Below are 14838 nucleotides of genomic sequence, written 5' to 3'. Positions count from 1 at the left end.
GGAAGCCTATTGGTGACCAATCGTCAGGCAAGCAGCGGGTGCCGAGAAACCGTGTTTTGAACCGCTGTGGCAGCTGATCTCGGTAAACGAGGTTAAGGCTGTCAAGGTCGACCTGGAAACCGCGTCTGGTCCGGACGGTATCCGTGCGGATGAGTGGCGTTCAGTTCCCATTTCCGTGAAGGCAGAAATTTTCAACTCCAGGTTGATGTCGGGCGAAATTCCCGAACCACCTCGGCAGTGTCGCACAATTTTCGTGCCAAAAGTCGACACTCCCAAGCAACCGAGTGACTAACGGCCGATCTCGATCGCGTCGGTGCCAGTCCGACACCTTCACGCAATCCTGGCGCGCAGGATGCTGGATTGTTCTCCACCCGACACAAGGCAAAAGGGGTTTGTCCATACGGACGACACCCTCGAGAACACTGCAGTTCTCGACGCAGTGTTGGGGGACAGTAGGAGGAAGTTGCGGGAGTCACGTGGCGGTCCTTGATTTCCCTAAGGCGTTCGATAGTGTCCCACAAGGCATTGGTTGAGCTCCTGGGAGCCAGAGGATTACCAACGAATTTTTGCGAATATATGGCTCGTCTGTACAATACGGCAACTATCATCTTAGCCGTCCAAGGGAAATATAGCCAACCTGTCAGAGTGGGGAGAGGAGTCCGCCAGAGTGATCCGCTATCTCCGGTGTTGTTCAACCTGGCTATGGACGAATTATCCTTGCATCCCTGCCCAAGCTAGGCCTATGCTGAGGACCTGGTCTTCCTTGCGGGGTCCCGGGTAGGAATGCAGTCTATAGACTGTGTGGTGCGAACAGGGGAGACGCTGGGTTTACGTCAACCGGAGTAAGAGCTCCGTTCTGTCGATAATGCCGGACGGTCATCGCAAGAAACACCACTTTCTCACTCAGAGTACATTCTCGGTCGGTAAGAAGTTTCGGCAGGTATCTTGCGTGGAAAGATGGCGCTATCTTGGCGTAGATTTCGACTCCTCCGGAAATGCGACGATAATGCATGAGGTGAGTAAAGCCTTGACTAACATCTCCAAGGCGCCCCTTAAGCCGCAGCAGCGGCTCGTAATAGTAAGGGGTCACCTCGTTCCAAAGTTCCTGCACGGTCTTGTGCTTGGGACGATATCGGACAACAGACTCAGAATGCTTGATGTCCAGTTTCGGGGCGCAGTGAAAAAGTGGCTGAGGCTACCGCATGATGTGCCTCTTGGTTGCTACTACGCCTCCGTTCGAGATGGCGGGCTCGGCATGCCTTGCTTGCGAACGATGGTTCCGACCGTCATCGTGAGGAGGTATGGTGGGCTCGCCGAGTCGAGTTGGCCAGCGGTTGCGGTCGTCGCCAGAACTGACAGGGTTCGAGGGAAACTGAAGTGGGCCAGGAAGTTGCTCAGCAAGTTAGGCATTACTAGTCCTGATGACACAACATCCGTGGCTAAGTTCTGGCAGGAGCAGCTGCACACGTCGACTGATGGGTTCGAACTCCGCGAATCCTCACGACACCAGGACTCTACTAAGTGGATAAGGGAAAGGGAAAGGTGGGCAGCTAAGCGACCGCGATTTCGTGCAGTTCGTCCATTGCAGCGAATCGGTCAGGGGGCGGACCAGAGGTGTCCGGCCATGGTCGGTGAAATCACTGCACATATGATCCAGCAGTGCCACCGAATGCACGGCGGACACATCAAAAGCCATGATTTGGTCACGAGAGTCGTCGCTGAAGCGATGGCCAAGCGGGGCTGGGAAGTCGAGCAGGAGCCAAGATTTGCCACATCACTGGCACTTCGCAAGCCAGACCTAATCGGGCCAAAGTCCCGGAGGGGGGTTTCGCACCCCAGAAGTCTCTCCCACCCCCCCCCCCCCCACACACACAGGGGTTTAGCGCCTCTGTGGGAGGTGTAGGGGCAGAGGTAGTGAAGGGCCTGAGAGGCCAGGCGGGATCTCCGCCATACGGCACCCCATTAGGGGGGCCAGTAAAGAGGGCACTCACCTCTCCTTTGGAGGCGGAGAGTGCTGCTCTAAGGCGGAAAACCGGCAAAGCTGATGGTGCTCCACCAGTAGCGGGCATATTGGCTGGCATACCATCGGGTGGGGCGGTAAGTCAACCCGGCACTGCGAAACCGACTGCGGAAGCGACGGTGGAGGGTCTAACTGGCCTAGCAACCTCAGCGACACAGAGCATTATGGACGCGGTGCGGGCAAAGACTTCTCGGCTCAACAAAGACGAGGTGGGAGCAATTGGCGCACATACCGAAAGGTTAAGTGCTGTTATTACCCATATGGCGATGCAGCTGGCCGCCGCAGAGGCTAAACTTTCAGTGCAGCCTCTTGCGGTGGTTCCGACCGTGCAGCCTAAGGGCAGTACGTACGCCAACATGCTGAGACTGCTTCAGCACAGGGAACCCATTGAGATGGGTGAGCGGGCGGAAGGTCCAGTGTTAGCGGTGTACCCGCCCGCTGAAAATACTGGAGAATTTAAGTCGACAGAGGAGACGAAGGCCGAACTTAAGAAGGCGATCGACCCGGCTAAACTGTTCGTTCAGGTGAGTCGGGTCAGGAAAGTGAGGAACGCTGGAGTGGTGGTCCAGACCACTAACGAAGCTGCTGCAAGCAGACTCAAAGAGACAATGCCGCGGAGCTTGAGAGTTGCGGAACCGAAGAGACCGCAACCATTAGTTTGTTTTAATGGGAACCCGAGTTTCAAGGACATCTTGGTAGCCCTGCATGACCAGAACTACAGGAAGGATAGTGCATGGTCGCTCTCAAGGATCCAGAGCGAAGCTAAGAAGAACCGTCCGTCAGGCGGGCCTGCCACTGCGGTGGCGGTGCTGTTGAAGTAACGGACTACATAATGGTTACGTGCTGCAACAAATGTCAGCAACAGCACAAAGTTCTGCAGGTCGAAGGAGGTAGTTTGTGGTCGCTGCGGAAATACTGGGCACAAGACGGAGGCATGCAAGTCGGCCTCCACATGCTGCGCAACATGCAAGCGATTTGGGAAGAAAGGTGGTGAATCGCACAAGACAGCATCAAAGGATTGCCCAGCGAAGGATGTTCGCAGAGAAAAGGAGCGCGGAAATGACACACTATGGATAAGCCGTCCATTATAAGCGTTGGGCAGCTGAACTTGCAAGGATCAGCAACGGCTACACAGGAGTTACCCATAATATGCAGGACGCTGGAGTTGAATGTTGTACTAGTCCAGGAGCAATATTGCCAGACCAGGACTCTTCAGCACGGACCCACCTCTAAGGCAGGAATTATGGTGAACAACCAGCGATTGACAGTTACTTTTCTTGATCATTTCAGCAACGACCATTGCGCAGTAGGTCATGTTTGCCACCATGGTCGGAGTATTTACGTCATATCCATGTACTGTCAACACTCACACTACATTGCGTTACACCTACAGCATCTGACCCATGTACTGGATAAGCTGACGGGGCAGAGAGTGTTAGTGGGCATGGATAGCAACGCCCATTCCCTATTGTGGCACTACGAAACCAGACAATATGTGGGGAGAGGACCGGATACGGAGTACAGAAAGACGCAGATGGAGAGTTTTTTACTTGGAAGAGATCTTGCGATACAGAACGTGGAAGGTCAGCCTCCAACATTTTCAGGAGCAAACGGCTACTCTGACGTTCCTATTCGCTCCTATGATTAGACTGGACGGTGCCTCCGTGACGCACGTGAATCATGCCAGGATGCTAGGGGTGTGCATAGACGAAGCTAGCTAGCTCCTATGTGCAGCATGCGAATTTGGCTGGCCTCAGGGCTGTGAATTGTGATTGATTGATTTCTCGATATATGGCGTTTCGAGCGTGCCAGTCGAGCACAATTCATTTTTACTCATTGTGACGATTTGACATTTATAGTGTAATAGACTAGGACAGTGGTGACAGTAACAGCTATCAGTGGTGCTGTGTTGCCAGCACTGACGCGTGGCAACAATGAACCGCAAGAAAGTGGATGAGGCGGCGGCGCGTGATGCGCGTGTTTCGTGAGTGGCCCTAGAGGCCAGAGAGGTCCAAGAGGTGCGAGGGGCCCACGATGTCAGGTTGACCCGAGGTCAGAGAGGTCCAAGAGGCCGGAGAAACTGAAGAGGAGAGGCTGCTGAGGGAGCGCGGCAAGCTGTCGCCATTTACAAAGGGCGGACTTGTGCGCACGCCCCCTAAGGGGTTTGGCTCACTGGACGCCGCGCCCCTTGCGACAGCATTGGCTGCGCCGACGGGTGGGCACCCGTCGATCGCACGATGCACCAATCGAAGTTATTAGACAAGAAAAAAGACCACTGTCCTCTCCGGAGCAAGTTGCGGACCAGGCAAAGCGCCGGCAGCTTACAGCTGCTGAGCTGGTGGCAGCAGCAGAACTTGACGAACGGAGGATTCTTGACATACCAGTGGACCCTCTCATGGAGGGCGGGCGGAGGGCGCTTGGGCCACGCGTCGCACCACACCAAATCCATTATGGAGGCGGTGAGGTTTAAAACGAGCAAGCTGAACAAGGAGGAGATTGCTAGTATTGGCGCCAACACCAAGCGATTGATCGCTATCGTGGGTCTGCTGGTTGCCCGTGTGGCCGCAAAGGAACGGAAAGAGGAAGAGGCGCGGAAAGGCGCACCCGCGTCAGTTGGTATCGTTCCGCTCCCCAGGAGCCTCCGTCGCAAACATATGCGACCACGCTCAAGCTGGGGAGAAGTCAGGAGATACGATCTGTGCCAGCGCGCCAGGGACCGGCTGTAGCGGTCTATCCCGCGGAAGACCAACGCGGGAAGCTGAAGACCGCTGCGGATACCAAATTGGTACTTAAGACTTCGGTGCAATCAGCGAAGATCGGAGTAACAATTGACAGCATCCGGCCATGCGGAAATGGAGGTGTCATTGTGCAGACGGGGTCGGCCAAGGCAGCAGAGGCGCTGAAAGATAGGACGCCTCTCATCTCGTTATCCGGAGTTGAGCATACCGAAAGATTTGAGGACGTCATGGAATCCCTGCATGAGCAAGACTTGGTAGACATAAGTTGGAACCTGGCTTCGCTGGGGAAAGAAGTGAAGCCGCTATTTAGAAGGAAGCGGGCTGGAAACAGGTGCATGTGGGTCTGCCATGTGTCGCCAGCGCTCCGCAAGCACCTCATTGGGCTCGGGCGAGTATACAGGAGGTCGTCGAGATAAACGACTACCTGGGGGTAACCTGCTGCATTAAATGCCAGCAGATTAGCCAACCGTTGAAGTACCGCCGATCGAAAGCAACCACCTGTAGGCGTTATGGGGAAGACGACAAGGGGGAGATAGGGCCGCCAACGCTTGCTGCGCCACGTGCAAGAAATTTGGGGGGAAGGATGCTATTGCACACGCTACAAACGCTAGAGACTGCCCGGCGCGTCGGCACGCGGAAGATAGGGAGCTGCAGCGAATCAACTATGGATAGCAACGCCAATGGTTTTAGGTTCGGGCAGCTTAATCTGCAGTACTCCAAGGCAGTCACGTTGGAAGTGCCGGCCATCGCTGCCGAACTTGCGCGTGACTTAGTACTGATTAAGAAAGGATAGCACAGAGGCGTTACGCGGAATGCTGCTCCCATCGGGCGATTGCATCATGGTGGCCATATATCTTGGTAGGAAGGATGTCGCCTGCTCGGTGCGGGAGGACTTGTGCACCAGCCACTGCAAGGCGGTCCACGTGTGTCTGACCCCTGCCAGTGAACTCTATCTACGCGGTGAGTGCGTATTTCCAATATTCACATGACATAGGCCCGCATCTACAACACTTCGTGCGAGTGCTAGAGGCACTCAAGGGGCAACGGTTAGTGATTGCGGTGGACACCAACACGCACTCACCGATGTGGCACTCCCTCCCCAGGCACTATATTGGCCGGGGGAGCGCGGTCACGCAAAGAAGAGGAGCTGGAGGTCTTTATCATAGGCAGAGGCCTCCGGGTGGAGAACCTACCGGGGGAACCACCCACATTCTGGACCGTAAACGGGGAGTTTACAAACGTACATTGATGTTACGCTGACGTCGGGGGGTGTTCGCCTGGGCTACTGGCGGGTCAACATAGGGGCCAGTTCCAGTGACCACAGACTATTAATCTTCAGCCTACAGGAGCGGAACACTAGTGCAACAACTGAAAAGGGAACACCGGAGGGATCAATTAGGTTTCGGGAGCGCAGTGTGGATTGGGATCGCTTTCAATCGATGATCCACGATAGAGTAGGGTGAATAGAAACTAACTATGCAGGATAACTAGAACTAGAATAACTATGCAGGAAATGGCTGTATATAAATTAAATGTTTCCACATAATGGTATTACTAAAATATTTAACTTATACAATACTAGCGGCCCGCTCGCGGTTTCACCCGCGTAAACTATGTTATTATTAATTTCTGTCTCCATGGCTATGTCCTAGTGACGTCTATGCAAAATTTGAGACTCCTAAGCATTTGTAGTAACGAAGTTTCATACATACTTTCGACCCTAAAAACAACCCCTTCGAAATCGAATATTGCAAATTCCCGTCTTAGCGAGCACCTACGTCCCATAAGTAACTCCTATGCAAAATTTGAGATTCCTAGCACTTGTAGTTTCTGAGATTTCGTGATGAGTGAGTGACCTTTCGATTTTATATATATAGATTTCCACATAATGGTATTACTTAAATATTTAACTTAACAATATAAACTATTTACTAATCATAAGTATATTCCATATAAATTATTATTTTTGTTGTTATATTATGATGTTTACTTGTGCTAATTTTATGTATCCTTTTTTTAGGCTACTATTTGCAGATAAACTCAGCTCTGCCGCGTTCGCAATTAAGAAAGTAAGACAAATGACGGACGTTGAAACTGCCCGACTAGTCTACTTTAGCTATTTCCATAGTATTTTATCTTATGGAATGCTGCTATGGGGCAGTGCTTCAGATATCAATTCAATATTTATTCTCCAAAAAAGAGCCGTAAGATATATTTATAATCTAAGAGCTCGAGATTCTCTGCGATATGTTTTCAAAGATGCAGGTATTATTACAGTTGCTTCCCAATTTCTATACTATAATATTCTCTTTGTCCGACAAAATATACATTGTCATAGAAAAAATAGCGATAGTCATACGATAGAAACGAGAAATAAAGATAAGCTTGTTACACCAAGTTTTCGCCTCCAAAAAGTTAATAAATCCTTTATGGGTCTGAGTATACGTGTATATAATAAAATTCCGCAGTGTATTCTTAATTTGCCACTACCAAAATTTAAAATATCTGTAAAAAAAATTCTAACAAATAAAGCTTATTACACTGTTCAAGAATATTTAGAGGATAAAGATGTATGGAATTAATGTCTATTGAATGTCAGGCAGGATAGCTGCCAGCTAATGTAATAGAAAAATATACCATTGAATTTAAAAGAGCAACTGTTGCGTTTCTTGCCGGCTCTTCTCAGCAGAACTGCCTTCCGAACCGGTGGTAGCTTTTTGTTGACATGTACATTCGACGATTCAAAAGTGCTTATAAAGTTTATTAGAATAAAGAATATTTTGAATTTGAATTTAGGTTTTTGTTTCGCCATTTCTAATATGTGTATATGTGTGTGTGTTAATTTTTATTTTTTTAATACTTATTGTGAAATTATGGAATGCGTTACCACGAGACGTGAGACGGTCTACGTCTATAAATATCTTTAAGCGTAAGGTTAAGAAACATTATTTTCGGATGTAGTATATGTATACCTACTTGTATCTTTATCATTTATTTTAGCTTATTTTCTCTTTCCTAATTATATATATATATATATATATATATATATATATATTTAATGTATATATGTATGTATTTTATCTATATATTTATGTATATGTATTGTATATATATGTATATCTATATGTATGTGTCTATATGTATTATGTATTGTATGTACAGGTTTTATATTTATTAAGTTTACTCAAGCTTTGCACCACATTTTGGCCTCACTCTTAGATGTATCCCATCCTTGGATTGGTTGCCTGGAAGAGATCACCTTTGAGTGGTAAGGCCGCCTTTGTGCATTTTATGTCCTAAAATAATCATTGTAATTCTTGTAAATGTGTAATAAAGACTTTTTATCTTATCTTATCTGCTATTCGGGACACTGGGTCAGCTAGTAAGATAATAAAAAGAAAAAATAAAGTTGATCAGTCAACAATTATATTATGTCAAAAAAAAATTGAAAAACACTTAAAACTCTTTCAAAGTATTGTGATCATACGACACACGAATAGTTCCATAAAGCTTCTTTCATTAATACAATTTGACGTTCAAAAAATGATAGGTCAGTTTCTTATTTTAATAGAAGCTAATCGTAAATTTGTTTTTTTTTTAGAAAATATGAAAACATATTCATTGAGATTCCGAACAAAAAAAATGGTAACACATTAAAAAAACATATCTGCTATACTACTACTACTGCTACTACTACATACATCACACCTCTAAATAAAAAAATAATGTTAAAAAAATCAAAGTAAAAAACTCCTACAGTTCTAAGAGTTGTAGGACTCAACGCCAGGAAAATTAAATAATAGTTATTTCCCGTAAATGGAAATTATATCTAAAGATATGTCTTTAGAAAAAAAATGTTTTATTTTAATACTTTAATTCCTTCATAAAAAAAATTACACTAAAATTCTTAGGTATATAAGTTACATTTCATTATTTCCTAATAATCTACATCGCACCTTTAGAATTATAGAGACCTTTTAAAAATATCAAGTTTTGGGCAAAGTCAAATAAAGATGTGTACAATTACGTTTTTATAGAAAAATTGGGCTTACAAAATCATTTTAGATGATAAAGTAGTAAATGCTTTTTTAATTAACTGTTGATTTATTTATCTATGTATATTTTTTCTTTCTCAAAATCATGGTGTTTTTTTTATTAGGTCACTTTAATTCTAAAGGTATATATATAAAAGAACTTGTCTCCACTGACTGAGGTAAGATGCATGCACAGCCGTAACCGCTGATGCTTGGACAGAAACGTGATATTTGGACAGAAATTTACTTTTGTAATCTTGACATCCACTGAGAAGGGATTTTGAAAATTTTTTACCCTAACGGTGTGAAATAGGGCTTGAAAGTTTGTATGGATTTTTTTTAAAAATAGTCACCGATTTTTATAAAATTTGAAATTCAGACTCTTAAATAGATTTCATTGAACACGTGTTTCATAGTATATCAGAATTTACCCCTAAGGGAGCAAATAAGCAGGCGAAGCTGCGCGCGTCCGCTAGTTAAAGAATATAGAAATTGCCTCAAATGGGAACACAACCCAAAACCAAGTTACCCATATATATATACATTAATAATAATAATACTATTTATAAAAACAATTACTAAAATCCCATTACTAGTACATACAGTAATTAATCGTCATAGAACAATCTCAGTAATCTAAATAGAAAATGTAAGCTATTCCAACTCACAAGGTTAAGTTAAAAAATATATGTTTCCTAAATTAATGACATAAGAGAAAACAATAAATAAATTTTCACTGGTAAAAGTTATTTCATAAGGTAGTTCCTGAGATAAGTGAGATTGTACTATATGTGCTATAAGTAATTGTTAATATATTATTTTAAATCTTATCTTGGTTATTATCTTCAAAGTCTCCTCTCGTACAACACCGCATATCTGTAATATAAATAATAAACAAACATTATTATTTATGAAAATTGAATAATAATCAGCTTCACGCTGTATCCCACACACAGCAGGGTAGGCAAAAGGAACCTAGTGTTAAGACACTCCGTTCCCCACTTTCAGCCAAATTCTAGAGATATGGCGAATTAAAAGAATAGAACTGATACATAAATGGAAATATAAATTTAAATAAATATTTCATCTTCCCGAGTGGGAATCGAACCCACACCCAGTCGGTTTTACAGTCACACTATTTAGTAGTATTAAAGTCAGTAATAATAATTTATCTTTACGCCGTACCGAGTGGATTCTGGAGACTACGTACAGCAGGGATGGGGCGTAGAAGTGGGATCAACTTTTACTTACAACAAGATTTGTCACAAAAAATTTAAAAGCACGGGACAAGCGGTCGCCCTTCGAGGGTTTCGATCAAAAATATAAGATGTCGGTGTCAAGTCTTTGTGAAATCCAAGCTCGGCTTAGCCAGAGCCCTTTCATCTGATACCTCACTTTGAACTAGCGGCTTTAATACCAAATTTTGCCTCCGTTTTAAGGCTGTTATATTTTAGGATTTAACCACAAATGTATTGTTTCAGATTATTTAATGAACTAGTACTACCTAGCTATGCTAGCTTCAACCGGATGTGCCCTATTGATTTTTATTCACTTCATAGTGCTGAAAAACTCGTTTTTTGCGATATAAACGGCCATGATGTAAAAATGTAAAAATACGTTTTTTTCAGGAAATCAAAGGATCGTAGATCTGAGTATATATGGTTCAAATTTCAACTCTATATTTCCAAACGTTTCTGAGATAAAGACTTTTGACCAAAAGACGGCCAGACAACAAAGTCATTATCTTATTGGGGTTCCTTTTTTTCCGATTCCGATTTTTAGATACGGAACCTTAAAAAACAATATTTACACGAACATATCTGTTCAAAGCTGAAGTCCAGGCCCCTCAGAAAATATTTCAAGATACGCTTAATTAGCACAGCAGCTAAGGGAAGGCAACTTCATTTATCATGCACCATCTTACTTTCAATACATTATTATCAAACGTTTGTATACGATATTAAAACCGATAAATATATTTTTTATATACGTATTATATTTTATATCCGTATTTTATACGTATTTATATTAGTTGTATACGTATTTTATGAAATATCCACATAATATAATAAGAGAAAGTAATTATGAATAAGGTTACCAGATATTCGCGGCGGTCGTCTCGCCCGCTCCCGTCCCCGTCGCTCTCTGTAATAAGCAAAGTAAACAAGTGTCATTTTATTTGTTGTATTATTTAATGTGTTCAGGTGAAGTGACTCATCAATGGTAATTAAATTGCATTTTACATTAGACAACTGATTAGATGGAACTGAACCACATACTAACCATCCAAGCTTAGTTTCACATAGCGTAAGGGTACATTGACCTTCACCTAGCTTTATGCGCGGAGAGCCTAATAGGTCCCAGAATACATCAGCACCTAATATCATATCCCTAATCCCGGCAGGTGAATTATATTATCTCATAAACAAGAATAGTAAAATGTCACTTAGAAATAAGCTGACACTATACAAAGCTTGTATTAGACCTGTCCTTACTTACGCTTGCGTTGCGTTCGCGCACACCAAGCTTGCTCCCTTGCAAAAAGTGCAAAATAAATTCCTGCGCATCGCATCAGGTTCCCCCTGGTACGTGCGTAATGTCGACCTACATAGAGATTTTGAACTGGAATCGATTCACGAGCACTGCAAACGCTTAGCGAAGCGCTACTTTGAGCGCGCAGGCTCGCACGCGAACCCCCTCGTCGCTGAGGCGTGTAATTACACGCCTCACGCGATTCGTAGACGCCCGCGTAGCGTCCTCTTAGACTCCGATGACGCCATTACCGTAGCAAACACCGTCGTCGCCGGAATCGACGACGTAGTCTAGCTTATCTCACAGCCCGGCGGCGCCTCGGCGTCGTCGGGTCCAGCGGTTAGGGACCGTTAGCTCCCTTAGATTAGTCTAATTTTATCCCCCGGTCGCGGCTTCTGTGTCGCGGCCGGCTTTGCTTAGAATAGGGAAATTCCCAGCCCGCTCGACGACCGCAAGCCGAGGTTCGAGCCCCGCAGGGGGCGCCCTTGCGTCGTCGGCACTCCCCACAGGCAGCCACACAGTGCCTGCATATTTTCAGGGACAGAGTACCCTCTTCCCTACCCACCCGGTGTCGCTGTAAAGGCCAGTAAGGCTAACAGCATTAAAGTCATGTCCGAAAAAAAAAAAAAAAAAAAAAAAAAAAAAAAGAAGGCAGGTGAATGAAAGGTCGGTTCCGCTAAGCAAATATTGGATGGGAATTTAAACTGCCATAAATCTAATTGCTGAGATAGCACGTTACTTGTAATTGATGGTAAAATAAAACATTGCAAGCTAGTAGTATATTTATTATTTAATGATTATATTGAAACTGTGCACATTTTACTTACATGTTAATGTCCATTAAGGATTTATCAATTTCAGATATATATGTATTTAACTTACTGTATAAACGTTCCGTCATAATACATGAAGTGCTACCGCTGTCGAGAATAACGCGCGCAATCATTTCACGATCATTCTTATCACATATTTTAATAAGTGCAGTAGACACTAGACAGCAATACTTCATGCTGAGCGCATGGGAGCGGTGACGTAACGCTCGTTGGCAAGACGCTAACCTGTCGGTTACCTTTCTGTTTAGTTTTATAACCAGACAAATGAATAAGAGTGTGTGTGTTTTCATTTACATAATTTACACCCTGACTTTTGACATTGATTCGTGTAATGTCCCTTATGAAAACAATTATAACATATTTTAAAAAGTAGATAAAACTTGTAATCTCGCGTCCATGCTCAATGAAAGAAAATCAGAACAATTAGACAAGTTATGTTCACCGTTACACTTAGGGCACAGTTTTTAGATGGAAAAGATAAAGATGGAGTAGGCATCGTCTCAACATTTTGGTATGAAATCATAGCTTTATATCTTCAATAATAACTTATTGATTACTGTTATTATTATTATTAACTGACAATTTAATATGGTGAGATTCTAGTTTCTCTAATAAGTCAGCGCGATTACGAATGAAATCAAGAAGTGATTTTAATTTAATTGGCTGTTCCTTATCTAAGCGACCTTTGAACTCCTCCCAGTCACGGAATGCCTTCGGATCTAACTTTTGAGTAATAATATAAATCAACAGTGTATCCCAGTGCTCCGTGGGCTCCCCAAGGGAGCTTAACGTACGCATATTTTTGTTTATCTGATCAATTACACTTTTAAAAATAAAGGAGGACTCTTTATTTATTAACTCAATATGAAATATAACTTGTCTGTGTTGTTAAGCACAGGTGAAATACTGACATTCAAATGACATGCATTCCTGTAATTGTATATCTAGCACATCTAAACATTTTAAGTTTGTTTGAACCTCATCAAACTGATTATAAACAGTTTCAATCTTACCTTAATTATAATTCACTAACATCGGAAGCCATCCGTGAAGCAGGATCCAATGAATTAATATAACTGAAGAACATTGTCAGCCGACCCTTACAGTGTCCGCGTCTCTTAATGAATTCCTTTTCTTCAGGCATTATGGGAGATAAGTGTTATCACCTGGAATTGTTTACAGTAAAACCTTAAATTAAAGCAATTCCTACATAAACAAATAGAAAAAGGAAGCACTTTTGAATCGTCGAATGTACATGTCAACAAAAAGCTACCACTGGTTCGGAAGGCAGTTCTGCTGAGAAGAGCCAGCAAGAAACTCAACAGTTGCTCTCGTCAAAGTCAATGGTATATTTTACTATTACATTAGCTGGCAGCTATCCTGCCTGACATTCAATAGACTTTAATTCCATACATGTTTATCCTCTAAATATTCTTGAACAGTGTAATAAGCTTTACTTGTTAGAATAAATGTAAAAAAAACAGATATTTTTAAATTTTGGTAGTAGCAAACTAAGAATACACTGCGGAATTTTATTATATACACATATACTCAGCCCCAGAATAGATTAACTTTTTGGAGGCAAAAACTTGGAATAACAATTTTATCTTTATTTCTTGTTCCTATCTTATGACTGTCGCTATTTTTTCTATGAAAATGTATATTTTGTCGGACAAACAGAATGTTATAATATAGAAACTGGGAAGCAACTGTAATAATACCTGCATCTTTAAAAACATCTCTCAGAGAATCTGGAGATCTTAGATTATAAATATATCTTACGGCTCTTTTATGGAGAATAAATATTGAATTGATATCTGAAGCACTGCTAAAGCATAGCTAAAGTAGACTAGTCGGGCAGTTTCAACGTCCATCATTTGTCTTACTTTCTTAATTGCGAACGCGGCAGAGCTGAGTTTATCCGCAAGTGCTTCCAGATGAGATTAAATAAAATGATGAGATTATTGATAAATTAATGTCTTACTAGAGTGAATATTAATAGATTTGAGTATATTAAATTTATAAAAATTACAGTATTTATAATATATTTCTCAAATCTTACTCAAAAATGACTAAACATCACCAATTACCTAGTTACGTGAACAAATTCGTGTTTATAACACGTGTAAAATTAACTTTTTAATTTTAATAACCTGAGACAGCATTAAATTTAATTAAATACCTTGCGAGTGATGGTTTGTATTAACATAAAGAGAAACACATAAAGGAGAATACTTCTTCAAATCGTGATATGATACCCCGTCACCTTACTTGACCTCTGCGCACGTTGACAAATATTCCCTTAAATATTCTTGAAATCCTTTAATTAAATAGATTTTCCTTAATTCTCCTATTTCAGATGGTGTTCTCAACATCCAGGTCGATTTGGATCATGAATACTTCAAATCGTGATATGATATCTCGTGTGCTTAATTAACCTCTGCACACGTTGACAAATATTCCTTAAATTCTTCTTGAAATTCTTTAATTCAATTGATTTTGGTTAATCCCAGACGGCGTCCTCAACATCCAGCTCGATATGGACCATGATTAAAGAGGATTAAGAAGGATGGAAAATAAATTCACTCACAAGGGAGCAAAAACGGACATGTTTATTCCCAGATGCAACAACAGCAATATTGACAAACAAAGCGTCAAAAGTGACAGACTATTAAAAACGC

General features: G+C 42.7%; 1 long non-coding RNA gene across 4 annotated transcripts; it reads right to left on the bottom strand.

The window, feature by feature from the left end:
- Nucleotides 1-3336: 3336 nt before the first annotated feature.
- Nucleotides 3337-14838, bottom strand: LOC146534958 (uncharacterized). 4 transcript variants are annotated; one of them, XR_014878403.1, is made up of 4 exons: nt 13171-14835; nt 12152-12382; nt 10891-10937; nt 8168-9668 (listed from the first exon to the last, which is right to left on the bottom strand). It is a non-coding gene; the product is annotated as an uncharacterized LOC146534958 (long non-coding RNA). The 4 variants fall into 4 exon arrangements; XR_014878401.1 differs by having other exon boundaries at nt 12207-12382; XR_014878402.1 differs by lacking the exon at nt 12152-12382 and having other exon boundaries at nt 13171-13323; nt 14340-14831.

The sequence above is a fragment of the Heliconius melpomene genome, chromosome 11, assembly GCF_056956725.1.
Source record: "Heliconius melpomene rosina isolate 202511_hmr_F chromosome 11, ASM5695672v1, whole genome shotgun sequence".
NCBI classification, from domain to species: domain Eukaryota; kingdom Metazoa; phylum Arthropoda; class Insecta; order Lepidoptera; family Nymphalidae; genus Heliconius; species Heliconius melpomene.
The sequence above is the reverse complement of the archived record's forward strand: the minus strand, read 5'-3'. Positions and strand labels throughout refer to the sequence as shown.